Raw genomic sequence first — 27,203 nt, forward strand, 5'->3', positions numbered from 1 at the left:
CTGTATTACTCACCACTCGCAGCGGACAACAAAAAAAAACTTTTACTTAATTATTTTGTATCATTCTTGTTGCCATTGCAAGAAACATCAGAAAGAAAGTTGAGTTAAAGGGGTCATGGACCGCCCCTCGGGCTCGGCGACAAAACACATTCTGCGGAAAGCAGGCACTGTTATGGACAGCTCAGCCAAATCTTGTAGTCTTGTGCGGCAAGGATAGTTTAGAAACAGAGTGCTAAGTTGCCATTTTCTGAGGCACCCTTTTGTCATACAGAAACCTGTGCTCACTCTCTTTGGAACTGCCGGCGCCTGCTGCTTACGACAAACAACAGATAGCTTGCTATTGGCCTATAGCCGACATAAATCAAGAGCAGCGTTTGGATCAGATGCATTTCTTGCTATGGGGTGGCGCCACATGCCGGCGCCGCACTCCATAGCCTGCTAACATTACACAGTGAGCCACACTCGCACACAGGAATCTCAACGGCGGAGAGTGGTTGTGTTGCATCACATGCACTCATTGTCATGACGCTCACTGACTTACTTCTTTCCCCCGTGCCATTCCTCCCTGTGTAGCTTCCAGCGTGCTCGTCGGGACAAGAGAAGAGAGAAAGCACATGACAAATCCCTTGATGACACAGTGTTTGCATGATAATCTTGTTTTTGCACAAGTTGCCAGATAGTGGGGGGGTTTGTGTTTTATATTAGTTATTACGGGTGTGCATAGCTTAAATAAGGAAACATGACTTAGATGCTAGATGAACCATGAGAAGCTTTTTTTTTGTGCATGTCTGCTGCAAATCTTGCCCAGCAAATGCCTATCACTGTATCTCGAATACCCCATCTTTAACAACTAGTCATTCATTGCTGAAAACCCAATATGCGTATGTATAGGCCATGTTATGTTGTGGCCGGCCGCCCTTTTAGCAGACACAAGTACACATTCAGAGACACATTTTTATGTGTGTATTGCAGAATAACCTCATTTAGAAATTAAGTACGATTTCCACTCCTACCAACTAACAGATGGAGACTGCTATTACAAGTGGAATCACATGACTTTAGTACATATGCATTCTGCATACAGCTAGCCTGCTGTGTCTTTTTACGTGGCATGATCTTATGCTTTTCAGCCACTTTCTGCCTCCACAGTTGAGTGGGTCAGTGAGTACGACTCCACCTCACACATTCCACTCGTACAACTTACAGAGCCATTTAGAAGGTATTAAAAGCGCATACAAGATTAGGAAACTGGACAGGGCAAGTGAAGGCACGTCCTGTCCCATTTTGTAATCTTGTAAGCACTATCAATACCTTCTAAACGGATACTTTTAACTCATTCAAGCTTCAACTGTTACATACTTAGAGGGCGTTGTCAGAACTGCAACATTTTATGGTGTGCTATCAAGTCTTGCTGTATGACATACTGCCGCTCGTGAAAAACACATACACAGAAGAACAGAACGACAAAAGGGCGGCACTTCCAACTGATTTATTTTGGGCATGAAACATAGGGATATATACATGTGACACACACATGCGCAGAATAGCCAACAACTGCCTAGCCTACCCACCTCTTAAACAATCTAATCTCAGAAGACCGCAGCTGTGTGGACGTGCACTTACACAATCATCACCTAACTTACTGATATAAAACGCTTCTAATAACTCATGGGCTGTCTGATACTTGCTCTTACCTGGTATCGTCACCTCATGAAATCGTGGTTCGCATTTGCAGATCTTGTAGTGCGCAGGAAGTGCGCCCTTTTGTCGTCCTGTTCGTCTCTCTTCTGTGTATGTGTTTTTTACTAGCGGCAGCATGTCTTACTAGCGGCAGCATACAGCAAGCAATACCAACTAGGCCAAGAAGAAATTCTCAAGCTATCAAGTCTGCTAACTACAACCACTACAACATTGGCCAATTTTACCTAAGATGTAAAAATTTTTATTTGATACATTGGCTAGGGTCATTGACATGTTTGAATACCTTTGCAGGGCACTTTGAACACTGACTTAGATGGACATTTTATTCATTGGGGCTCGTTCTATGCTTTTGCTGATGTTTCATCCAAGTTTTACAAGAAATAATTCTGACCAAGCAAGAGTTTTGCGGTCCTATCTGGCCGTATCCTCTGGAAGTCTTAGAGTTGGGATAGGATACCAGAGGCGGCTTCAAGCAGAGTTAAACAGACAGGTTCCAAAGCAGGCAATGTCATTAAGGGCAAACCCTGCTAAATGTCTAAGTTTACTTCCGCTTGACTGTTGGATCAAAGTTAAACTATTTGTAAAGTGCTTGCTTATGTATCCCACAGAAGATATTTGCTTTGACAAACCTTTTCTTTAATACGTGCTATCCCCCATCTTTTAATACAATAGACTCTCAGTAAATAGGAATCTCTTAAATGGAATTGCTGCATAAATGGAACAACTGCCTCTAATATGATTCATTTCCTGCTTGAATTCTGCTTACCTGTTCATCTCTCAGTAAACAGAACTCCTTTTAAACGAAACATATTTTCCTGGTCCCTTCGGGATCCGTTTAACGAGAGTCTACTGTATATGCAGATGATTTTTATACATCTTAAAGTTGGCAGTTATCAAACAGTAACAGACTATAGGCGTGTAGTCCAGCGTTGATAGCAAATGCAAGTTTTCTTTTTCATAAATTACATGTGATGTTAAATAGACATATCTCATTCTTGATATCTCGTCAGGCTTTCCGGAAAGGTTGCAGCTTATGAAGTCTGTGTTTTGTCTGCTTTGGTTTTATCTCAGTATGAGCCTCCTGTGTAAATTGCCCAGTATACCATACATTGCACCTTACACTTGTGCTTTGTGTACGGCAAAAGAAAACTTCTTTTTCTGGGCATTTGGCAAGCTTGTTGCAACCAGTGTCATAACTGCCAATGTCTTGCAGGCCTACAGATTGACTGTCATTTGAAATTTCAAACTTGAAATAACGAACCTTTCCTTCAAATATAAATATATGGGCATATGTTGATGGTCTGAAGCTTAAAGAAAGATAAGCCATTAGCGCAGTTGTAAAATCATTCCGTTTAATGCACTCCCATTTATACATTGTAATTCTCTCAACGGAGCATGACATCACTAAGTTGTCCAATCAAATTAATCCGTAAAGGGGTCATGAACCACTTTTCCTAGTAATGATCTAGTGACCTGGTTAGAAAAACGTTGGTGCAAACCATGAACGAGGACGTAGAAGTAACACGGACAAGCGCTTGTCCATGTTACTTCTACGTCCTCGTTCATGGTTTGCGCCAACGTTTTTCTAACCAGCTATGCACCAACTAGCTCGACAGCATACGTTATTGATCTAATGACCTCAGTATCACAGTTTACTGCCTCCTGAATCGACTGCCGCAAAAGTTTCTCGAATCTGTCAAGAACGAGTGGAGTTACGGGGGTTTGGCGCACGCACTCAGCGCTTTCTCTTTTCTCGTCCCGACGAGTGCACTGGAAGCTACACAGGGAGGGATGGCGCGGGGGAAGGAAGTTATGTCAGTGCGCGTCATGAAACACGATCGCTCTCCCACTGTGATTCGCGTGCGTGAGTCTGGCTACCGTATAAAGTTAGCAGGCTGAGGAGTGCAGCGCTTGCAAGTGGCGGCACCCTGTGGCAAGAAGCGCATCTGATCCGAACGCCACTCTATTTATGTCGGCTATCGGCCAATGAGGATGCTATGTCTTTTGCGACGCGGAGAAACAGATACGTGACGTCAATTGACAGGCGCCCCGCCCACCGACGAGAGTGAGAACTGGCCTCTGTTTGAAAAGAGGGCGCTTGAGAAAACTGCAACTTTGCGCTCCGCTTGTAGCCTTTATGCGGCACGCACGAACTGCAATATTTGGCTGAGTGGTTCATAGCCGTGTCAGCTTTCCGCAGGATGTGTTTTTTGAACAAGCCGAAGGGGGTCTTCATGACCCCTTTAAGCTAGGTTTTTACTTTGCTGCGCGCATCAATATGTTTGGTTTGGCTAGTTTTGGCCTAGCATTTATACTTTTTTGTGTGGGCTAATGGATATGCCCACAATGACTTTTATGGTCAAGTTAATTTGGGCACTGTATAGATTTCAGATGGGGCAGGCCATGCAGAATGCATCCTAATGTGAGGCTGTGTTCACATCATGGGCGTCCGGAGGGTGGTGCAAGGGGGCACCTGCCCCTCTCTGGAATTTCGGATATTTTTCTATGCGACAGCAATGAGCTACACAGCTTGATTAGCACTCTCGGGTCCCGGCCTTCTCCATTTCCAACCAATTTCGCACGTTGCACACTATTGACTAATCTTGCAGGTCATGTCGCGGCAGTGAAAGCTGTCAGTGCTGGATCTCTCTCTCTCTCTCTCTCTCTCTCTCTCTCTCTCTCTCTCTCTCTCTCTCTCTCCACCCCCCCCCCTGTACCCCCCTGCAATAATTTCTGCGGACGCCCCTGGTTCACATTTTCATTGGTCCCCGAACTTCCGCCTAAATTCAGCACCGTCTTATGGTGCAGCACTTTTTGCAATACTTTTTTAGGACAGGAGAGAAAAAAACAGTGTTGCTGAATCTTATGAGCTACAATTTTCCCTGCATACATGGCTTTTTTGCGTTATTTATGTCGCGTGTGTAATTGAAGACCTTTTTTTTTCTCTCTGTCTGGCGAGACAAACCAATACATGGGATCACTGTCGAGATGTTTCACTGTGTCAGGAGGCTGTCGTGCTGTTTCAGTAGAGCTCACAATAGCAGCAGCTGGCCATTTGATCAGTCGAGGCAGCAGTAATGAAACAGCTGTACTATTTCGCTGTGCAATTACTCTCGCAGGCAAGTCTGCTGTGCACTGGACCTACGCTAAGTGCAGAGGTGAATGTGCCAACTTGCCAAGATCATTGTAATGTGCCTTGGGGCATAGCTGCCCTTCCAGTTCACTCCTGTGGCTTGTGTAGCATTATGCCTTCTTGCTCATTTGTGCTGCACTCATTGTGTGCATTTTCACGATGTTGTGGACACGTGTTCACTGAAGTCTAATACGGGAATGGCACTGTGTACGGCATAATGCAAGTGTTACCATAAAAGGGCCTTCATTTTGGGTGCAAAACATGAATTCAAGTACAAATGCTGTGTTGGAAAATTTGTACTTACAATCTTCTTTTTCACAATTTTAATTACTCCTTTCTTCTCCATATTTCACCCTTATGTCTTTTGTGTCGATCACTGGTGCAGAAGCCATGGCACAGAGGAAAGTCTGAGCTTGTGCTGTTTGTGAGCGTCAAGCTATACCTAAACTTATTTCTTTATTGCAGAGCAGCTGGTACTGTGTGACGGAGACACCTTGGCTTTTAGGGAGAGCCGAATCTACACTCGGGGCAAGTGACGGTGTGGGACACGTAGTAGGAATGCATTTGCTTCAAAACGGGGTAAGAGGATTGTTATTATTCAGTTTGATGTATCTGTCCTGCTCTGCAGAGCATCTTCTGTAGCTTCCTTTTCACATAATTATGTACTGATTTGTAGCACCTCTTGTGGTGACTTGGAGCTGCAGCAGCTGTACGTATTGTCATGGCTATGCTTTTATAGAACCGTCATTCCAACTGTGTTGTTTTGAGATTGCATTGTAGGATTTTTTTTAATATGGTTTGATGGTTCTTAACACAGAGCATAGCATGTTCTTAACACAAAGCATAGCATTAAGGTATGGTTTATGTTGGTTGTGTTTTCTCGCTCTACATGTGGTATGAATGACCGAGTGTGTGAAAATGTTTAAGACGATGGTCAATATTTTTGTAGCGTTAGCTACACTTGCCTTGCCGGAGCCGATTTCGCGTGGATCTTCATGAGCCATGCTGCGCATGCGCGAGGATCAGTGATGTCACACAGCTGGCTCACCGGAGCCGGCATCTCACGCGCTCTCCGCCACCACCGCGCATGGCTCGTCGCTGCTGGTCTGTGCGTTCAGGAGGAGTGGTGTCGTAGCTGCGGCAGACACGCTGGCGTGCGCACGGACTCTGCCACCGCCGTGCGTGACTCGCCGCTGCTCGTCTGCGCATTCGAGAGGAGTGATGTCGTAGCCATGGCAGACACACTGGCACCGGCGCGCGCGCAGCTATTTGCCTTTGCTGTGCAGTCGCCGTCTGACACTGCACTGAGGCCGCTTGATAGCGCCTCTGACTGGCGTTTGCAGGTGGGTAACGCCATGGAGAAGGAGAGCGCAAATGCTGCTCAACAGCGCAGAAGAGCCGAGAAGCTTATCTCATCAGGTCTCGAAGTAGTTGCCTGGCAATTAGCGGCTCAACGTACGAAGAATGAACAGAAGAAGGTTAATAATCCTAGACAATCTGGAAAGCTAAGAATAATCAGCTGAACCTTTGATAATGTTACGTATATCTTGGCATAGCCGAGCTAAGCCACTGCAAATTTTTTTAGCAGGGCTGTGGCATGAATTAGTTTATTCATGATCCTTTAGCACATTTTTTCCAGCGCTAAACAGACGAGGAGTTGTTACTTTACAACCACATATCGTCACTCTGCTTATGTATCACTTTCTTTCCTCACAATATTGGACTTAACCACATTGGTGGCTCAGTGACTATAGCATTGTGTTGCAGAGAACGAAATTGCAACTTGGATTCCTAGCCACAGCAGCCACATACCCATGGGAGTGTAACCATACGTCAACAGAAAAGTTGGAGACTCACTCAAGAAATATATTTCACTCTGAGGGCTCAATCGGACTCGGACTCACCTAAATTTTCCTGAACCGGTCTCACTCGTACTCACACTCACTAACATATTACACAGCCGGACTGACTCAGAATCAGACTTACGGCTTGACCTTAGTCTGGGTGAGCCTGAGTGAGTCGACTCATGAGTATGTTAGCGTCAAATTAGCTTTTCCGATCATGGTGTCAGTGCTATTTGACGCCAATATCTCACATAATCGGTGCTCTACGATACGCCTTTTGGTCTTTTGATACGAGTTCTCAGTGGTTTCAATCTAGTGAGGACATTTTTATGAAATACAGGACTCACACGAGATATATTTGTAAAGAATTTGCTGTGAAAAAGTTTGCAGGGGGAGGTCACGGGACAGCCCCCTTCCACCCCACCTTAACTCACGCCTCTGATCAATAAATATTGAGGTGGCGCACGAACGCTACTGCATTGAGATATGTGTGAATAGACTTGAATATAAACATAAGCCGATATAAGGCTAATAGTAATGCTGAATATTAGTAGATATGACCATAGGTCGGCAATAAAAAGTGTAGCTCACTCAGACTCACTCAAGAAAAATATTTTGCGCTTATGGCTCACTCGGACTCAAGACTCACAAATATTTTCCTCAACTGGGCTCACTCGGATTCACACTCAGCAAAATATTACTCACTCGGGCTCACTCAGACTCAGGCCTGATATGAGTCTGAGTGAGTCGACTCATGAGTGAGCTTGCCGACCTATGAATGTAACTGAAGAAAAAAACTTTTTATTTGTCTCTAAAGACAAATAACAATTTAGGTTACTGATAGATTAGTGCTTGAGCACTCTAGAGTGCCCGTATTATCAACGGCACTTCAGTAGCTGAGAAATTAGGTAGCTGTAGGACACAACTTGAGACTCCAGTGGGGCATTCTAGTGCAAACCTTATGATGTAGAAACTCCTCAGTTATAGTTCTTTCATCACTACTCAACCACCCATAATAAAATGGTCATGGCCATGCATTATAAGGCAGAAGAAACTGCTGCATGTCCATTTCTATTTCATTATTGGAAAAAAAGAGAACTCTTGGACATTACCCTTGACAACAACACTGCTGCTTGAAAAGTTCCGTTTTTTTCCCCGTTATGCCCCACCCACACACTTGCGTTTCAGTAGTTTCATTATGACTTAGTGCTGTACTGGCATCACTCAGTTGCCAAACTCATTCTAACTGCAAGTGAGACAAAATACCACCTTTATGTAGTGTCATCGGCTCAGTTTCTCGCCATACTTTTGTGTTTTGCACAAGAAATCATAGTGCCGGTTGTCAGGCAGTAAAGCGCGGTGGTGGAGTATGCAGCGTCACAATTCCTCTCTAGGGGGGGGGGGGGCTTATTTAGCCTGCACTAGGGTATGCAGACCCTCGAAACACGATTTTCTTGTCACGGAACAAGGTCTGCAAGGTTTCTGAAATAGTGTTTTGACAATCTGTGTGTGAGGCTTGGGCACCACGTGCCCTTTTTTGTAACGTATTTATGTGTGCTCTTTCAATAAACCTTCAGTTGCGAGTGTGCGCTTTGTGTCGTCGGTTCCTCCCTTCTTATGTCCTTGTTCCCGTAGTGCGCCTTTTTGCTTTAAGATATGAACCGTTACCAACTAGCCCAAATGGCCGTTTTGCTGAATGCAGGAAGGCTGATAGTGTGGGAAAACTGTGTAGGAACACTGGCGGTGTAGGAACACCAGTTTGTGTAGCAACACTGGCTGAACACATCAGCGGCGCGGCAGCTTGAGTGATCCACCAGTCATAGAGAGATCGCAGAACAGAACGAGACTTCCGGAAACGGGTGCAGCAAAGTAGCTGACATGAGCACAGCACTTTCTGTGCAGCACACATTGCACCATTTGTCGCTGCCCATCATTCACACCAGATCTACCTAATATTAGCCTTCCCTTTAAAAAGACACAAGGTGGTCAAAATCCGCCATTTTTTTTTAAGGATCAGCAAACCTTAGCTATAGCTACATGATGAGAGGCCTTAGTTTGACACAATAATAGTCTATGCTATCATGGACATCATTGCAGCAACAAAATACTTAGCAAAGTGCATAAGAAAGATAAGTGGTGAGACAGCCACAGTGATGCACAAGTCTATGCTCCCTTTGGGAAGCCTACATGTGCATGCATGTAGATTCCCTACTGGCAGTTAGCCACCTGGCTAAGTTCCGGCAACACATGACAGGCAGTTTTTGTATCCTTTGTAAAGGTGGCCACAAGGCAGATCTATAATTGTTTTCAGTGGCAATGTGTAGCTTTCAACGTAGGTGATTCCACAGTTTTTGGATAATAACAGCCGAGAAGGGAAATATAAATAGGAAGTTGATACATACTCTCTATTATAGCACATGTCACCATGCCCTTGTGTGCAAGAGACTTGGTTAGGCTCTAAGTACTACTCAGAAGCTACCATTACTTTTCTTTTTCAATTCATGTCACATTACCACCACCGAGTAGCACATTCCCCATATTCGCACCTCACTACACACATTGTCGTGTTTTAGGGCCTGTAAATTTTTAAGCAATTTTCAGTTATTCAGTTTTAGGCCTCTGTACAGCCATGTAACACGAACTGTTTGCGTTCGCTACACAAATAAAATCTCATGAGTTCACTTTCAGTTTATCTGATCCCATTGTGCACAGAGGAATACACCTAAATGCCCAGGCATGCACTATTGCGTTCATTATGAGGTGCAGCACCCGAGCTGTGGCCGCATCATAGCTTTCGAGAAAAGTGTCTTGAGGGATCCACCATTCCAGCAATACGTATAGTACCATCGTGCTCTCTTATAGGGGTGACAATACACTGGCCCGCTGGGCAGTGCTGATAATCTCTGATGATCTTTGCCCCTAGTGCAGCATATGCTTTGTCATGGTGCCTTAGCTTTGGATCTGTTCTTTTTTCTTCTTTTCTCTGTGATTGCTTGGCAGGCTAACACGAAGAACCCACGGCAAAAAGCGAGGGTTATGCTGGTGAAACCCTCTCGACTTTTTTTGATGGAACATCACTCCAGCAGCGGCTCCAGCCGTCTGTATATATTGAACGTGATAGCGCATTTAATGCAAAGGCTTGGGTGGATAAAATAATAGTGGTACTAAATTCATGAAACTGTGGTTGTGTAAGTTCGGTATACGAATTATTACACGCATTGCATGGCTGCCAGAAATACTGTTTTCTCTCCCTCTGCACACCTCACAAACTTGTCATGCAGCTGTCAAATAATTTTTATGTATTCTGAAATGGATACTTATGCTTACTATAGCAAAAATATGCAAACAAGTTTTATTTACTATATGAAGCAGTAGCCTTACTGCCAGTAAGATTCAATTCTGTGTTGTAAAGCTTGAAACACTGATGCATGTGGGGAGCAGTGGGACCGCACCTTTTAGACTCTCGCCTGTTGGGAATTATTTTTATTTTTCTCCACGCTTTACCATGATAGGTATTGCTTTTCAGGGTACGATGGAATCTCGCATGGGAAGTACACACTACACACAATACAAACAATCTGTAGCAGATAGTCTAAAAAAAATTTCATATCAGACCATTCTGAAATGGACACCTAGTAACATGTATCGAGAACAATTCTAAACTTGTTCAGTATGTATTGACTGTCACGCTGTCTACAAATAGCTTTTTAAACCTCAGTACCACCAACCTGGCCAATCGCTGGCGCTACAGTACCACCCCCATCATTGCGCATGGCAATTGGCAGCCAGTACATTAACAGGGAGGCCTTGTGCATTTACAGGTGCTAATGAGAAAGATAACTCACGAGGTCTTGACCCAGGATTCTCCCAGTGGTGGGCGGCAGTGGAAATGTCACCCACTGCTTTCAATAGACTGCCCAACGCTCCAAATTAACCCCTTTGAAGTGCGCACTTGAGGAACCAATAAATAGAAACTTTGTGCACACAACGCTAGCAAGCCATGCCTCACCCGACCTGGTTATGTAAAATGGGGTCTGAACAGGTGGCCTTGTGGTTTCAAAGATTGCCAGTTCCAGTGCCAGCACTAAAACACAAGCACCCTTGCTTCTGTTTTGTATTTGTGTCATAGATCCAGAAATGCTGCATAACTGTAAAAGAAATGTAGACTCTCTGCCCCCCACCCCCCCACACCGCCCCCCTTTCAAAATAAGGGACATATGAGAAGCTTTGCGAAGGTGACCGTCATTTGTGCTTCAATGCACAGTGTTTGTAGCTGCATTGGGAACAGGGCCACTATTCTTTGGAGTGACACCTTTTCCGATGCCAATGCCTTTTTTTTTTTTCAATAATAATAATATCTGGGGTTTAAAGTCCCAAAACCACGATATGATTATGAGAGACGCCGTAGTGGTGGGCTCCGGAAATTTCGACCACCTGGGGTTCTGTAACGTGCACCTAAACCTAAGTGCATGGGCCTCAAACATTTTCACCTCCATCGAAAATGCAGTCACTGCGGCCGGGATTCGATCCCGCAACCTTCGGGTCAGCAGTCAAGTGCCATAACCACTAGACCACCGTGGCGGGGCAATACCTTTTTTCTCTTTTTTTCACTTTTCGCACTTTGGAAGTGGCCAGTGCTGCAGTCCACCCGTGTCATAAATGGGATCAGCCGGCCATGAGTGATGGATAGAATTGTGCAGATGCTATTCAGTTGTGCCAAACTTTTCTTTATCTTAAATGTGTTCTTATTTCACTCCTGCATTTAAGATAGCCACAAATTTAAGCAGCTGTTTGGCCCTTCTGTGCTGTCAAAATCTGCAAGAACCCCTGGAAGTATTATGATTATTGTGCAATTTTCAATAGTTGAGGATCTCAAGATATCCCATCAATCACTCAGTTGATCAGCATATCGCCAAGATCATCATCACATGCCAAATGTTAAATAAAGTCGCACGTAATGCACAGGCGGGTGTCTACACACTGAATGCTGGCCAACTTAAATGTAATGGCAAGCTCCATTAGAACAGAAGCAGTCAAAAGCACAATGAAAGTGCTCTCTTCAGAGCTGATATTAATGAGAACTAACAGACAATAACGCCAAGGAAAGTACAGGGGGTGTTACCTGTAGTATTTAGAATGTAAATGTGAAGAAAGTAAAGTGGACGAAAAGATGACTTGCCGCCGGCAGGGACCGAACCTGCGACCTTCGAATAACGCGTCCGATGCTCTACCACTGAGCTACGGCGGCGGTCATCCTCCCGTCCACTTTCTGGGGTATATATGTTGATTAAACCTAGGAGTGTTAGTCAGCGCCAATCGCAGCCATGGCGGCGAGTGTGGAACACTCTTTTTTTGCCTCTTGGCGTCACGTAGCACGTGATCTTTTTTACGAGTTGGCAGCTGACCAATAATCCCTCGCATACTACCTGAAGGCATTAATTCTGCCTGAAGGCATTAATTCATAGCGAGGGTCTCGTCCTGGCAGAATTAATGCCTTCAGGTAGTATGCGAGGGATTATTGGTCAGCTGCCAACTCGTAAAAAAGATCACGTGCTACGTGACGCCAAGAGGCAAAAAAAGAGTGTTCCACACTCGCCGCCATGGCTGCGATTGGCGCTGACTAACACTCCTAGGTTTAATCAACATATATACCCCAGAAAGTGGACGGGAGGATGACCGCCGCCGTAGCTCAGTGGTAGAGCATCGGACGCGTTATTCGAAGGTCGCAGGTTCGGTCCCTGCCGGCGGCAAGTCATCTTTTCGTCCACTTTACTTTCTTCACATTTACATTCTAAATACTACAGGTAACACCCCCTGTACTTTCCTTGGCGTTATTGTCTGTTAGTTCTCATTAATATTGTGTCTAACAAAGATAAAACGAGCCCTTGAAAAATCATAGCTTTCCTTCTCTTCAGAGCTGGCGTGTTTCAGTGGTCGAACAGAAGTAGGAGCTAGAGCACTGCACGGGCCATGATTCTCGGCCGGGGCCGAGGCCGGGCCCGGCACTCGTTAAAGTTTGCCCACCCAAACTCGGCCCGGTGACTTGAAGCGAGATCCGGGCCCGGTCCTAACCCAAGAAAAAAAAATTTTGCCTACCCGGCCCGGGCCGGCCCGACAGGGCTTCCACCACTGGAGCAAATTTCGGACGTCTCTGCAGACCTCTGAAGAATAAACATATCTGTCCAGCCCATCCCTTCGTTTCTCTTGTTCCTGAACGTTGTGCCACTCTTCAATATAATCTATAAAACTCCTCTTATAGGGCTTCTCCTTGCAAGTTTAAGCAGTGTATGTTATGCACACTTTGTACTGTGCTCTTTTTTTCTTTTTTCATATTATAATGGTGTATGCCTTGTTAACGATGTTGTACCAGTAGAAGGTGGCGATTGGACTACGCAGTTAGGACTGGCAGGAGGTGGACAAAGAGATTTCGATCTATTTTTGGGGTTCGTTCCAGTTTGGTAATAAAGGTGCACATAAGCTTCCTGATGATTACTCATGGGTGCATGTGGTTCGAGATAAGGGGACGTCACCCAACACGGAATTAATGAGTGTCTTTTTTCAAGCCAGATACTTGGTCAAGCGAATATACTTTGCCCCACACCTTGTTTAATGGACCTATGCTATTCCTGCACATTCTAACGCTGTTTCGGCAGTATCATGTAGCTTTCGCACCATATAGCGCAACAAGACGAAAGCTCAGACGTTAACAATGTGGGCACACGAAGCAGGCTGTTCATGTGCATGTCGTGTCTCATGACCACTGGGAGCCGTAACGGAGCCTCAGAGAAAGAATGTGTCTTTATAGTGATCCTGTGTAACGAGACTTTGCACAGACCTTTTGTTTTAGTGGACAGCTGGAACTTTCAAGAACGTTGCCCTGCTTTGGAACTCTGTGATCGCTCTTCCCATGATAAGTTATAGATATAAATTTATAATAGTACATTTACTACTGTGATTACAAAATAACATTTGGGATATAAAATAATAGAGAATGCAAATAATTAAGCACATTATAGTGAGACGGTAACTATATAAGCGCCTGGTCTGTTTACTTTTAGCTCACCCGTTTCAGATAAATCAAGCAGCCCACATGCAAGAAGTAAAAGTTCAGTACTTGTCCCTTATGAAACTTCTTCAAATAGCTTGCCGAACGTAAAAAGCATTTTTTTTTAGATAAAATATATGGAATACATATGTATGCACAACATATGTGGAACAATCTTAAGAACTGGGCAAAGTCTAAGCCCAGCCTGACCCAAACCCGCCACTTCAAACCTGGGCCCCTAAGCCTGGAGCTTCAAGCCCAGCCCGGGCCCGCCGTTAAACCTGCTTTACCTTGCCCGGCCCGTGGGCCGGGCCATGTTTTTGAAACGGAGTACTGAAGAAGTCACTTGACTTGTAAACGTCATATGCTACCCATATGTTTTTATTTTGTTTCAGCTGGTGGGCCGGCAAGCACGGCAAATAAGCTTATAGTTGGTGTTCTAGCTCCAATGATTTTGACATCGTTGAGATGAGCTAGGTTTTCAACGACACCGCGCTATATCCTTGCAGTCCCTGCTCATCTTGCCTGTCATCAGATGCAAGGGGAACAATGGCAGCAAAGCATTGTTGCCTTGTGGAAATACTCGAGGCGCTTGACAATGATAGCAGCAATAAATGTGAGTGGAAAAACAGGGCTAAAAAGACGGGAGAAGAAAGGACCTGAGACCAACCAGCCCAAATGCATACCCTACAGCAATAGGTGCCCCAGCTCAACTTAAAGGCGGCAACCTTGCAGGATGTGTTGTCGTGAATTGTTTTGGCTATATGGTACATTTTCTGCTCTCTCGTCACTCTCCCAGCTGCTATGTGCGTACCACATTCCAGTGGCGGATCGAATGGCACTGTTTTCACTGCACTGTCGTGCACTCCGCACTGCACAGTACCTATGCTCCCCTTCTCCCAGTGGAATTCGCCATAAGCTGTCATAGAGCATTCATGTGACTGGCATACCTTAAAGGGGTCCTGAACCAGTTTTCCACATAATCTTTGATCGACCTCACTGTTGGAGTTCATTTCCTCACGAATCAATTGCCACAAAAATGTTTCAAATCGATCAAGAATGAACTGAGTTGCAGGTATTTGTCACGTGCTTTAAGTGCTTTCTCTTTTCTTTCATCCTGATAAGCACTCTGGAAGCTATGCAGTTTGGGGGATGGGGAGGGGGGATAACAAAGGGGAAAGAAGCTGCGTCGCACACACGTCATGACCTTGAGCACGCATCATGAAACGCGGTCGCTCTCTTTCGGTGTGATTTTAATGCACGCTATTGTTGCCACTGTAAATTTTATCACATCATAGAGTGCGGCGCTTGGCACGTGGCGGCACCCCATGGCAAGCCCCATGGCAAGATGCACATCTGATCCAAATGCCGCTCTTTCAACTATTGGCCAACAGCAGCAATCTGTTGTTTGACAAAAAATATGCCGTACGATTGCCCTCCAAAGAGAGTGTATGGCCCTCTTTATGAAAATAGGGCACTTGAGAAAGTGCCATACATGACTGCAAGATGTGGCTGAGCTGTTCGCTGCAGCGTCTCCTTTGCACTCTATGTGTTTTTTCACCAGGCACGAGGCGTAGTTCAGGACCCCTTCAATGAGCCATTTTTGTGACTGCATTGGTTGTGCTATGTGTCATAATGCCTCAATAGCTGCATCACTATATTTAAAACGGGAGGGTTCATTCGTCTGTCATTAAATTTTATGCTATAATGAAAAACCACAGCTGTGCCTAAGGTTAAAGAGGCCGTGACACGGTTGTCCTCCCGATCTAAGTTTGTCGTCGTTCTGAGATTAGAGGGCCTAGTATGATTACCCACACAAGAAACTAGGCTCTAAGAGCACATTCCAACTTGAAATTTCAATTTGAAAAAGCTGCATATAAACTCCTTTCACTGTCAACTACCACCATTTCAGCATGCACTGTGTGATGCCACGAAGTGAAGTGCCACACTGTGGTGTCTGCTTTGGAACAGTGCAATAGTACTGTAGTACTGTACTGTTTTGTGCTGTATGCAAGAAACAATTTTGCTGGTTGTCAGGCAATAAAGGGCGGTGATGGCGTATGCAACAGCACTTTTCGCTCATGGGTGGGTGGTTTAGATTATTGCTCTATTGGTATGCGGATCATTGAAATGCAGTTTTTTCTTAAAGGGGTACTGACACAAAATTTCGCGGCCGAGATAGCCTGCTGGATCGAGTTCCGTGTACGTGCGTGTACCATCTGCGAAATATCGACAGCGAATAAAGCTTGGAAGGTATTTTATATGAATATTGAAGTTCGCGTGCGCGATCCAGCATTATAGGCCGCACCTATTGCATTGACACCCTCGGAGGTGACCCGAGGTGACCCCCATACTTCCCCTACGTAACCGTTGTAGCCGGTACAACAAGTTGTGATGACGTCGTAGCCGCCATTTTTGTTTTGACGCGCTCGCCGCTGCGCTGTAGGTGTCTCAAGGAATTCAGTAAAGCTCTCATTTGGGCTAGTTGGTGCACAGGTGAACACATAGCGTAGGGTTGCGCGAAAGAACAAGGACGAAGGTAAGTGGACAGGACGGGCACAAAACTTCAACTGAATAAACGGAAGGCCAAAGCCGTTAAAAAGTTTGAATCAACATCTGCCTGACACGTGCCTAAAAAACCGAACAAATATAAGAACCAATAAAAGCGGAAAACTAAGAGCAACAAAATTTGAAACCTTATCTAAGGTCCACCGCGCAAACGCCAACCTGCAAACATGTGGTGATAGTGATATGCGGGTACAGTATGATCAGTAACATGCGCTGAAGTAGCAAACAAGAAAATAAAACACAAATGAACGTCTCATTACGTAAAACCATCCAAAAATTGCTGCTCCTTCGGGAGCAATGTCAGTGAAGGCATGCTAACGCAATTGTCGCTTCGCGCAATGAAGAAGGCCTCTATTAATTCTCTTTCCATCTTGTCATTAGACTTGTATAGTATTCGGGTCTCCTTTAGTTTCGGCGAACAACCACATCTCCTACAGTGCAAATCGAGATGGCCTCCGGTATGGGAGCGCACAGCTAGATTGTGCTCTCGCGCCCTCTCATTGAAGCAGCGTCCCGTCTGTCCAATGTAGCACTGGCCACAGGACAGGGGGATTTTGTATACCACACCTGTTACGCACTCTACAGCGGGATCAACATGCCGCTTACTACACGGCACGCGCAAACCTTTGTGCATCATGGAACAAACTTTTGCCAACTTGCACGGAGCCGAAAAAACCGTTTTTACCCCATAGCGGTTGGCTACCTTTTTCATATTATGCGACACGCGATGTATGTAGGGCATTACGTGCACTCGTCTACTTTCAGTCACATTCTCGTTACGTTTACTACTGCCCTTCTTGCTCTGCAGCAGCCGTTCACAAGAGCTTAAAATCACAGTTGAAGGGTATCCCGCCTTGACCAAGCGTGCCTCCTGGAGCGCTAAGCTTTCTTTTATCTTATGGTGGCATGATTTTTCCAGAGCGGACCGACAACACAAGGACACAATTGCTCGTTTTGTTATCTTAGAATGGGCACTTTCATACGACAGTAAGGCCTTGGTAGTTCTTGGTTTGTACATCCAACACACGTGGTTGTTAGTAAAGAATAGACGCAAGTCTAAGAATTGTAGGCTGCCATTAGCCGGCTTCTCGTGCGTAAATGTCAGACCATCGGAAGCCAGCCGGAACTCAGCTATAATAGCTGAAACCTTGTTATCAAAAACCTTATCGTTCTGGGCGGTGACGAGCACTAAATAATCGTCTACATATCTTAGTATTCTAACTATGCCTGGCTTTGGCCTTCCGTTTATTCAGTTGAAGTTTTGCGCCCGTCCTGTCCACTTACCTTCGTCCTTGTTCTTTCGCGCAACCCTACGCTATGTGTCTCAAGGAAATCGTCGCCAACAGACGACGATGAGGAGGACGACGACAACGAGGACGATGATGGCGACGACATCGCGCAGCACGTGCGGCAAGCGTGCGAATGCGAGGAGACGACGCGAACAGCGCGGAAGTGCGTCACACTTCTGTGTGCTGACGTGATCGAGCGCTGCAGCCGCTAGGTGGTGATAGTTGCACCCGGAGGCTTGTCGTTTTTGAAACCGAAACTGACACTGGTCGGTAATGAGGAGCCTGTAATTAATTATCTGTCGCGCGCTGCAGCAAACGATGTGCCGTGTTATGACTAACAGGCCCCCAGCAACACATTGCAGCAAAAAAACGCGAGGCCAAAATTTTTGTGTCAGTACCCCTTTAAAGGGGCCGTGCAACACTTTTTCAGCATGGCCAGAAAACGCTGCCGATCTACCGGTAGTCAAGGCTCCTGAGAACACGCGAGCCGAACATTATAGCACAGCACGCAACCTGGAATTTACAATTAATTCTCAAAGTCAGGTAGAAATTGTTCCCTCTTCTTTCTACAAATGATGCCATATACCCATATGACCACGCCACATACCCAAATTCACGACCATTGGCTGATTTGAGCATTGTGAGCTGCATAGTTACCCTGGCCCCTGCGTGCGCGCGTGATCACATTGAAAGTAAGCCGCGCGTTCGAAGAAAAAGAAAAAGCACTCAAGGTCATGACACGCGCGTGTTGTAACTTCTTTTCCCCACAAGGTCCCTCCCTGCTTAGCTTCCAGCGCGCTCATCGGGACAGGAGAAGAGCGAAAGCAATTACAGTTTGCGACAAATTTCTGTAACTCCGCTCGCACTTGACGGATTCTAAAATTTTTGCGGTGGTGGATTCGTGAGGCAATAAACTCCATTAATGAAGCCATTCGGTGGTTACTTGGAAAAGTGCTGCAGGGCCCCTTTAAGCTAAGTCTTGGCACTGCAAAGTTTCTCGAATAGTGAGCAGTCCATGTTGACTAAATATTTGCCCCTAGTCTCCCTTTAAAGGGGTCATGAACCACCCCTCCCACATGGTGAACATACACAGCGGAAGGCAGACGCTGCTGTAAACAGCTCAGCCAAATCTTGCAGTCATGTGTGGTAAGGATTGTTTACAAGCGGAGCGTGAAGTTGCCACTTTCTCAAGCACACTCTCGTCATACAGAGGCCTCTCCTCACTCTCCACTGTGGGTGAGGCACCAGCTGTATGTTGTCATATCAGCACATTGCTGCTATTGTCCGATAGCTGACGTAAATCAAAAACGGTGTTTGGATCAGATGCGCTTCTTGCTACGGGGTGCTGCCACATGCTAGCGCCGCACTCCATACTCTGTTAGCATTACATAGTAGCCACACTAGTGCCACAGGAATTGCAATGGGAGAGAGTGACCGCGTTTCATCACACGCTCTCAAGGTCATGACGTGCATTGATGTGACTTCTTTCCCCACTGCCATCCCTCTCTGTGTAGCTTCCAGTGCACTCATTGGGACGAGTGAATATAGAAAGCGCTTAAAATGTGCAACAAATCCCTCTAACTCCATGCATTCTTGACTGATACGAGAAATTCTTGCAGTAATTGATCCTTGAAACAATATACTCCGATACAGAGGTCATTCAATGATTACTTGGAAAAGTGGTTCAAGACCCCTTTAAGGAGTTCCTTGCATTGCCTCAAGATCTGAAGAGGTAGCCCACCTTCAGGGGGAGAATGATACCATTTAGGGGTGTGCGAATATTCCAGTTTCGAATTCAAATCTAATCGTTTCTAATTGAATAATAGACCTTTTTCAAGCAATCCCAGAACCCCCCGCGGGTGCGTGAAGCACTATGGGAAAAGTGTCTACGGCGAGCCCGCCGGCTGTTCCGTCGCTCGCTGCTCGTTGGCACCGTGGGAGAACCAAACGGAAAAAACGCGTCGCCGCTGGTTGACTATTATTAAATCCTAAATACTACAGATGTCTGAACGCACCTGCATGTATCTCCACGCATGAAATGCGAAAGGAATGACTCAGTCAGTGTAGGTATTACCGAGAGGATGTGTACCATATGTAGCAGTTCAGCAGCATGCGAGTTATCACGTGCCGATACATGCAGTCAAAGCGTGCTATCGTGAGCAATGTGAGTTAGAACACCGAATTCATATTTATTCATTGATTACTTGTTCACAAGCCGCTATGACATTTAATGCCGTAGCGGCTCGTGGTCGAGTTCAACCAAACTGTAGAGAGGTGTTACAGTGTTCAGGTATACAGATGATTATTTGATTTTAATTGACAAGTCACATGCTGTACAAAGAAGTGAACACATTCTAAACATGTTTAAAGAAAAAGGGATTGGACTAGAATTCACTTGCGAGATGCCTTGCTCTGACAATTTGCACTTTCTTGATACATGCTTTTAAGTTTCACTGCGGAGCATGTTTGCGGGCAGTATAGCCCGCATTTAGCAAAATCGGTGTTTAATTTCACGTCAGCGCATTCGAATATTGTTAAACGAGTAATTGTGATGGCATGATTACACGCGGCATTGGAAAAAAACTTGCACACATAAGATGAGCAGTAGTTTCCACATGCAAAGTTATCAAAGAGGCGGTATATCCTGCGTATCATTGTATCGGTTTGCGAAAATCTGTTCGCATGGCAAAGAAAGATTAACACGGACGTCCTCCATCCGTAAATCTTGAAGAAACTAGAAATTTGGCAGTTATTCCACATATGTATAAGAAACCGCATGGCCTGAAGAGCGTAGGGAAGCGATGTGGGGGTGAAGGTTGTGTTTGCCGCCCCAAATAAGCTTAGTCGCATTAAGGTCGCAGGGGTCTGCAGTGAGCAAAGAAAAATGCGGTCAGAGGCATGCCAATTGTTTTGTAAATTGTGTAGGAGTTAACCACAAATTTCTCTTTCTTGTGTCCACATGTACGTCGGCCAGACTGGTCGATGTATTAATATGCACCTCAGCGAGCATCGAAATTCATTGAATGGAGCCGTCTCATCTCGCATCGCTATGTCAGTCATGAAAATGTAGTCCCATCTTCAAAAGCACAGTAATTTTGTACCATCAACCTAATCGGACAACGCGAGAAATTTCGGAGGCATATCATGTCACAAATAATGCCACACTTTGTGTCAGTCAACCTTCTCAGTCGTTACAGGACAAGGAATTCAACTTTATTAATCTACTGTAAGCACGCGCCTTGGTTGTTTGACTTTTTGCGCCTCTTTATGACACGCGCGACGCACTCCCATTTTTGTATATATGCTTTTTTTTCACGCGTACAATAAACTTTCAGTTGTGTGAGAGCGCTGATTTGTGCATTTCCTTCCTCATACTGCTCCTTTCTTTTTTCGCTCTAAGTATTATTCCATGATGGTGAAGCGCTAAAAGAAACGGGGACTTACGAAGAACACAGGACGCAGCGCTGCGTCCTGTGTTCTTCGTAAGTCCCCGTTTCTTTTAGCGCTTCACCATCATGAATCTATACCAACACGCCCAACTGGCAGGTATTATTCCAACCTGTAGTTACAGCACCAGCGAAGGTTAGTAGGCTCTTATCGTTCGTTACATATATGGTGCGAGCGACGCAATGAATGTATCTCATTTCCCCAAATGCCGACTACACTTTCTAGTGTACTCTTTAAATATCAGAACCTCACACTGTACTTGTCGACAGTGTTGATGGACGTCGATTCCAAATGCATCCGCGAATCATAGACCGCTCCTGCACTTCATAGGTAGCCGAGATCTTTTTGTTTTGTTTTTTCATTTAAGCCGTAAGGCGCCAGAAAAAATAAATAAAAAATGACGCTTCTGAGCCGCTCAACTGGTCCAACAGTGGGACAGATGGAAATCGTCGAGAGGCCATCGCAGCTAAACGCTGAAGTTCGGGATTGAATTGTGCAGTAAGATGTTGCACCTTGCCAAATTCCCTGTGTCTAAGAAGTCCTGGCACAGCGCAAGCGGAAAGCTACAGCACGAGGCCCGTGCGCTCGTCGCGGTGGCTGCTGCGGCGTACACACATTTCCCATGAGCCCTTGCACGCCCTTTGGTGACGCTCATGTGCTTGAAAAAGGTCTTTTCGATTCGACTTTCAAATAGCTAGTATTTGAAGTTTCGAATAATTCGACAGGACGAATATCTAAAACGCAACAAAGGCCAATGGTGCAACTTCGTTAGGTATAGGGTGGTTAAAACTGAAGCTAACGTCGCCGTTCGTTAAACTTTTACTGACATCCTGGGTCAAAAGCGAGTGCATGTTGATCTTAAAAGAGATTATGTCTTCCTTCTAAAAAGACAGGGCGTGCAAACAAGGACACAAGAAAGAAGTCAGGACACCACATTGTTAGTCGGCGTTTGTGGTGTCCTGACTTCTTTCTTGTGTCCTTGTTTGCACGCCCTGTCTTTTTAGAATGAATACTTACCAACTAGCTCAGCTCTCTGTTATTCTGAGATTATGTCATTTTCGCTCGTAGAAAAACACTTGAGAAAACTGTCAAGTGCTTCACAACTTCGCTCCCGAAACGAAGGCACGGACTTCTTGCGTAGTTCGGTCGCATATGCCGCAACCGCCGTAAAACGGCTGGCCTGCGAAACCCTCGGTGATTGGCTTTGTATGTGAAAATTTGTTCACACTGGGCAGTCACCACTGCCGCACCACACCACTAGTTCAGAAACTCCCATCATTCCTGCGCGCCGTTAAAACGCTGCTGTGAACAGGTGCCCGAAGATATTTGGTCCCGGAGCACCCATGGCGATGAAGCACAACATTACAGTTCTCAGATGAGCCATGTTACGCAACCATAGGGGAAAAGAAAGACTAGCTACCGTACCCCCCTCTGTTAGGAGGTTAGGAGTGGCGCTGCTGACAGGAATGGCAGTTCTTCTATCAACATGCCTGCGCACCCATAGAAGCTTAGACAAAAACCACTCCCGAACAAGTGCATAATGAAGCTGTCAGCACGCCGTAGCGTCCCTGATTTTTCCTTTGTCTTGCCATAACTGGCGGTACACATTTCGTGTAAATATACTATTCGATATTCAATATTTTTGGCCACTATTCGGCACTATTTGATGTGAATTCGAGATTAAATTTCACTATTCGCACACCCCTATTACTATTTTAAGATAGTACAAAATGTGCAAAACTCTTCTATACTGCCCACCCCTGAACTGGACATTTACTGCATCACACCTTAAACGCAGTCATTGAACATTCATAGGTATACAGTCAAAAATTTATTGCAAAAATTCAATGCTTTCACCCAAAAGTAAAAGCAATAAAAGCAGCAGCAAGGTTTAGCATTTCTTTGAAGCTCTTCAGATGGTGTTCTAAGAATATGCAAGGGCAACTAATAATAATAATATCTGGGGTTTAACGTCCCAAAACCACCATATGATTATGAGAGACGCTGTAGTGGAGGGCTCCGGAAATTTCGACCACCTGGGGTTCTTTAACGTGCACCTAAATCTAAGTACACGGGCCTCGAACATTTTCGCCTCCATCAAAAATGATATGCAAGGGCAACGTAGTGACATGTCATGGCATGCAAAGCAATTGCTGCTGCATAGCGAGAACAGTGTCCTGGAAGTCATCAGGCATCTCGCAATCTCGATGGAGCAAGGAGTGCCACCACTGGAACTGCAGGCATCATACCCTAGTGTATTGCACGAGATGAGAAGGAAATCAGTCAGCATTTGTAGCTTGAACCAAAGTGTCACTTTTGTTCACGCGAGTGTGTCACCGCAGTCTAGTGTGCCCACCAGGGTTGCCAATGGTGGCTACTTTTCGCCAAATTGGCGAATTTGAGAGGCCCGTGGCGACCCAAAATAATGAATGGCGACATGGCGAATTTTTGGCGATTTTTGGCTTGGGTCTCCACTGAGTTATGCATCCTAAACTCATTGTCTTCCTAACGAATGAGCGGCAACATTCTCTGTATTTTTCTTGGTTTTAGACCCACGAGTATAATGTGCACATTAAGCGTCATTATGTCCGTCCTGTAAGTCGTGTGTATCTCCTCAATTCATCTAGATGCAGGAGGTACTGGAACGTCTCCTAGCGATATTCTAGCAAAATGTAAGTCAGTTGCCTTGCAAACCACGAGAGGGCAGTGCTTGACTATAAGTTTATGGCTTTAGGTGCTTTAAGCATCTTTAAAGTTTCGCTTCTAAAGGGGCTAAATGACGGGTTGGCCGCGTGTTCCGACCATTTGTTCCGCCAAAGCTCCAACTGTTCTGAATTATTTGACGACTTATTCACTATTGCAGTACCCCCAATTCAGCTCGTAAAGACTGTTTTGGAATAGCGAAGAGAAGCGGATACGCGGCTATTTGTGCAATCAAAAAAATATTTATTGAGGCATTTTCCACTGTACTTGGTGGCCGTGTGCAATGAAAACAATCGCTATAAAACATTTTATATCGTCTACCTGTTCATTAATAACGCATCGGATTGATGCGTGTAGATATAAGTGACTATAAGAAAGAGTCGGTGGCGTCTAGTATCATATTAGTTCACACTGAAAAGGTGTAAGTCTCACTAATGATCGGTTCCTATAAGACTTCTGTCGTGTTGCCTTCAATAAACCTTTTAATCCTTTTAATTCATACAAGGGTACGTAAAGCTGTCTACAAACAATGTTTTCACGGTTTTCGCCCAAGGTTTACCACACTTTTATCTTTGAAACGAGCGGACAGGGATGGAAGGATATCACGAGCATTCATTCACCCTTGGGCCACCACGCACATCTTGCGTCTAGTCGGAGAAGCAGCACCATGCACTCCCATGGTGAAGCGGGCGATACGACTGGCATTGAGAAACGTGAATATAATTTCAGGGTCTTGGATGTTACTGTATTCTACGGGGCTATACGTGAGTGGAAATTTTTATTACTAGGTATACCGGTGACTTTTTGGCAAAATTTGTAAAAAAAATGGCGACTTTTGGCGACTTCTTGGTCGTCGTTTGGCGACATTTGCTCGAAAGTCAGTGGCAACCCTGGTGCCCACAGCTTCCCAACGGGAATGCTGGTGTTTGCACACGCAGAACATGTAAGGGCTCAAGGTGTGGTAGCCGGAACACTACCCTGGCTCTACTGCAGAGCCAGTTAAAGTAGTAGCATGCATCCACTTGGCTTCTTCCTTTTGGCATCCAAATTCACTGTATGTGTCTCATGTTTCTGGAAGCCTCCTGACATTCCACATGCAGACTACACCTGCACTTCAAATACCTTGAAAGCAGTGTGGCAGCATCGTTGGTGACTGCGCAGAAATGCACCTCGAATTGTTGCAATAATATTGTCTACAGTGATGTTGGTGTAGAGCTGTGACGTATCTTTAGGAATGATTTGGCTGCATCATCTGCTGAAAGTTAGGAAAGCGAGATGAGAACAAACATTTTAGCAATATGAGCGTAGCTTCAGTGGTGCTATAGTTCTAAGCTAAACTGTGGCGTATAATGAGACATCAAATAGAATTCAGAAAAAACTTACTAAATTTTTGCGAACAGTTATCACAGATCACTGTTGCAGAAATAGTCTCTAGCTCCGTATGGAGGGTATTTTTCAAACAGCTTCAAAAGCTTCCACACAAAAATATTTGCTTTTGTCGTGTCAAATGCTCATATGGTGAAATACCATGGCATAGTAGCAGCACATGCGTTTGGCATAGGTATACCACGTTCGGGACGAGACACGCAAAAAAATAATGCTGTTAAACGGGAAGCTGGACAAGTGAACACCCCTTTGCCCTGTGCACCATTTGTTGTGCCACTCTCCTCACTTCTCATGCGTGGCTCAAGTTTTGGTGCATTTACAATATACTGTGCTTTATTATCATTTATTATTAATTGTAGGGAATGACTTTTAATAATTGCCTTGAAAGCATGGTTCTGATTGTTCAGATGTGTCATTTAAGGAGGCAGACATAGTAGCACCCAATACTGAAACCCTTGCCTTCAAAATGTGCTTCTGGAAGAATATTGGTGTTCCTGTTAACAATTTAAACAAAGAAGTTTAGCTGCTCAAAGAGTTCAGAACAGTAATAACTGCAACGTCACTGCATACCTAAGCACAGTTTGGTGACTGATATCTCAAAATAAATTATAGCGTAAATTTAATTCTGCTAGCCAACCAGAAATTCAGTACAACTCTGTTCTAACCTTGCAGTTTCAACAAATATTCACAGGTTGAAAATTATTACTGCACCAACCCTAACAATTATTAAATTATTATTGCATAGTTTTAATTGACAAAATTGTCATGCAAGTCTGTCTTTTCCTATGGACTGAATACAGCTTTCTTTCGCAGGCGATCTGGAAAAAAAATATATTCAAATGAAAGAGAGAAGATGGAGGCAGGGGGTACCGCTTGCAGCAAAGTGGAAATATCGCACGATAACAAAGACGTGCACGTGAACCACTCTTTGCGAAACTGTACATTTGCTGCAATCGGATAACGGTGGTTGTTGTTTTGTAGTATAGACAACGAATAATATATGTGATTGCTCCAATTATGCAGGAAAAAAAAGGCTCACAAGCTCCATGCCTCAAAACGACCACGTGTGGTGGCTGTGCGTTATATTTTGTGAAGATATAGGGCATATGTTAAGTGTTCTGCATTTACAGTTTGCTCAGAACGAGTCATATTGCATTTAATAACTTCCTTTATTTTGAAGGCACATGTAAAATTCTTCAGGTGTGTGCCCATGAGGCCTTTTATTGAGCGCCAGCAGCCAAACCTAAGGAGTGCGCTGCAGTATCCCTCGTACGTCAGACAGGCACCTCTGATAATGGTGACTCCGTGTGTCCTCGCCACCAGTACTCAGAGCAGGAGAGCAGGTGCTTGTGTGTTTTGTTTGTGTAAACCATTGTAGCAGTCAGTAATTTGTAAGCTACGTATATATGGCACTCTGCACTGGTCAACGAGGCTGTATATCGTAAAGTCAGTGTGGCTGGTCTAAGAACAGTCTTTGTCTCTACATTCACTCATGTTTGCTCTTCTCCTCCTCCACTTTTGAGGTTCGGGAAGCACGAGCAAGGTGCATATAAATGTGATGCTAAAGAAGGCAGCTGCTGCCCTGACGAACATGAGTCCTTTTGTCAAAACGTTGGCTCCAGCGGCATTCCCTATTCAATGATTTTTCACAACCTCAAGGCTGCATTCCGCTCTGAACTTTTTCTGCCTTGTTTGATAGAGGTGTTGCCGTTCAAAAAAGGCATGTGCCCGAGCTAGTTGGTACAAATATATCTTTGTTTTAGACGTGCTAAAGTTACACAGACCAGAAAGCGCACAAGGATGATTGTGGAGTGCCAAATGAAGGTTTATTGTGCTTGCTCACATAATACCCTTTGATAACCAGAAAAGCAAGAGAGGGTGTGTTCTTGAGACGCTCGTTGCTCTGCTTGCTTCAAAAGGATAAAAAGAACTTAAAATATGGTCGTCAACAAGATTATACTCAAAGGAAAATGAGTTCCTTGTCTACGAAGGCAAACGATGGTTGGCTGACCGAAAAGGGCCATTGTTGTTCCCTGTGTAAGCTTCAGAGACTTCCTTTGCCACAGGGTACCAGTAGTAAGTGCAGA

General features: G+C 44.9%; 1 protein-coding gene across 1 annotated transcript in view; it reads left to right on the forward strand.

The window, feature by feature from the left end:
• Nucleotides 1-27,203, forward strand: part of LOC119379571 (target of rapamycin complex 2 subunit MAPKAP1-like) — a 111,868-nt gene that overhangs the window by 16,204 nt on the left and 68,461 nt on the right. Inside the window, 1 exon segment of the mRNA XM_037648875.2 lies at nt 5,300-5,413. The gene's annotated coding sequence lies outside the window, so the exon portion shown is untranslated.

This window comes from Rhipicephalus sanguineus, chromosome 1 (genome assembly GCF_013339695.2).
Source record: "Rhipicephalus sanguineus isolate Rsan-2018 chromosome 1, BIME_Rsan_1.4, whole genome shotgun sequence".
Taxonomy (NCBI): domain Eukaryota; kingdom Metazoa; phylum Arthropoda; class Arachnida; order Ixodida; family Ixodidae; genus Rhipicephalus; species Rhipicephalus sanguineus.